Here is a 2,212-nt window from a genome sequence, read left to right on the forward strand (position 1 = left end):
TGAATATTAATATGAAAGCAATTTGCCATTAACTGCCAGTGGCCTCATTTGTTACACTCGGCCCTAGCGGGCCTCGAACCTCTGATTAGTCTTACACGGTCTGCAACAATTTTATGTACTATTGAGCTAGATATCATATACAATATGCCAACTATATGTCTTTCACTCGCATATGACAGAAATGTTCTTGTTGCTGTTAAGTGCTGTCAAGCCACTTCTGACTCATAGCAATCCTATGGGTTTCTGAGGCTGTAAACCTTTGCAGGGACAGAAAGCCTCCTCTTTCTCCTGCTGAGTGACTGGTGGGTTTGAACTGCCAACCTTGTGGTTTACAGTCCAATGCTTACCTTACACAGCTACCATACTCCCCAAAGTGTGTGCTTGGTGGTGGTGTTGGTGGTGTGTTGTAGGGTCTGTTCTGGCTCATAATGACCCTGTATGGGGTTTCTGAGGCTGTAAATCTTTATGGGAGCAGAAAGCCTCATCTTTCTCCTGCAGAACAGCTGGTGGTTTCAGATGGCTGAACTTGAAGTTAGCAGCTCGCCTCATAACCACTTGATTACCTTAAAAACACATATAAAGATGTAGTAAAATTATTCTAACTTATGAAGTTTGTGACTTGGGAATCTTAATGTAACTTAGTGTTCTGCTATGAAGGCAAGATGTCTCACATAGAGACAGGAACATACTACACATCCTACTGAACCGTCTTTCTTCCCTAAGCCATTGGTACTTGAGTTATATCACTTTGAAAAATTCAGAGAGTATATTAGGTGAGAAACTGTATCCTAAATGGTTCTGACCTTTGGAATTCTCTGTGCTCTGCTTGCTTGGCAGAGCAGAGAGAGAATAAATCCAGATAGGTAACCAATTCTCTTTCTATTTATCAAACCACTAGAAAAGCCTTTGTAAAAACACTTTTCTGTAGCCCTTGTATTTAACTCAGCAGCAAGTTATATCACAAAGCTTCTGGTATGTATATATATATATCTAATACTGAACATTTAAAAAAATCAGAATTAATATCATTTCTAGCAGTGGATGTGTACCTGAGAGAATACAAAGCTGGTATTTCTGAGTGAAAATCTGACAAGCTTTCAATGTGAAATTACTTGTGTCCTGTTTAAAAGTCTAACTTGGGAACCAATTACTTCTGAGGGAGGATACATAGATGCATTATTTTATTGCTTTAATTATATATACCCCCCCATTTCCTTTATTGAGTGTGAAATGCTTCCCATGAGACGACTTATAAAGACTACTTAATGAATTGTTGGTAGTTTCAAGCTTTATGTGGATCTTTTTCATGGAGAATTTCTGAGCATTATATCTTGTTTTAATAATAAAATTAGCATATGAGCAAATAAAAATAAAAGTACTATTTAATGCTGCTTTCTTTACCTTTAGTTCTCTTGAAGCCAGTGGGTACTCCATATGTAGAGACAGATACATCTTAGGATATACTACGATCAAATTTGATGTTACAAAATATTAAAGGTTGCTAGTTGGAGTCCTGGTGTGGCACTGTGGGTTAATGCACCAGGCTACAAAGTCAGCAGTTCAAGCTCACCAGCTGCTCCTCGGAAACCCTATACAGGGTTGCTATGGGTCGGAACCAACTCGAAGGCACTTAGCAACAACAAACAACAGTTGCTATAGAGTCAGATCCAACCCCTAGTAATCCTATGTATATCACAATGGAACTTGGCCCGGACCTGTGCCAATCTCATAATTATTAGGTTTGAGCCCATTTTTGCAGTTACTGTGTCCATCTATCTTGTTGAGGGTCTCCCTCTTTTTCACTGACCCTCTACTTTATCAAGCATGATGTCCTTCTCCATGAATGGGTCCCTCCTGATAATATGCACAAAGTATTTGAGATGAAATCTCTCCATTCTTGCTTCTAAGGCACTTTCTGGCTACACTTCTTTGAAGACAGATTTGTTTATCCTTCTGGCAGTCCACTGTATATTCAATATTCTTTATGAACACCACAAGTCAAGTGCATCAATCCTTTTCCAGTTTGCCCTATTCATTGCCTAGCTTCCACATGCATGTAAGAAGATTGAATGGCTTGAGTCAGGCACATCTTGGTCCTCAAAGTGATGTCATTGTTTTTTTGAGACTTTAAAGTGAGCGTTTGCACTGTATTTACTCAGTGCAATACATTGTTTGATTTCTTGACTGTTGCTTCCATGGACTTTGATTGTGG

At 39.1% G+C, this 2,212-nt stretch overlaps 1 protein-coding gene across 1 annotated transcript in view; it reads left to right on the top strand.

Moving 5' to 3' along the window:
* ATG10 (autophagy related 10) overlaps positions 1–2,212 on the top strand; it is a 491,399-nt gene that overhangs the window by 145,589 nt on the left and 343,598 nt on the right. The window lies entirely within an intron of this gene.

This window comes from Chrysochloris asiatica, unplaced genomic scaffold, assembly GCF_000296735.1.
Source record: "Chrysochloris asiatica unplaced genomic scaffold, ChrAsi1.0 scaffold00145, whole genome shotgun sequence".
In the NCBI taxonomy this organism is placed as follows: domain Eukaryota; kingdom Metazoa; phylum Chordata; class Mammalia; order Afrosoricida; family Chrysochloridae; genus Chrysochloris; species Chrysochloris asiatica.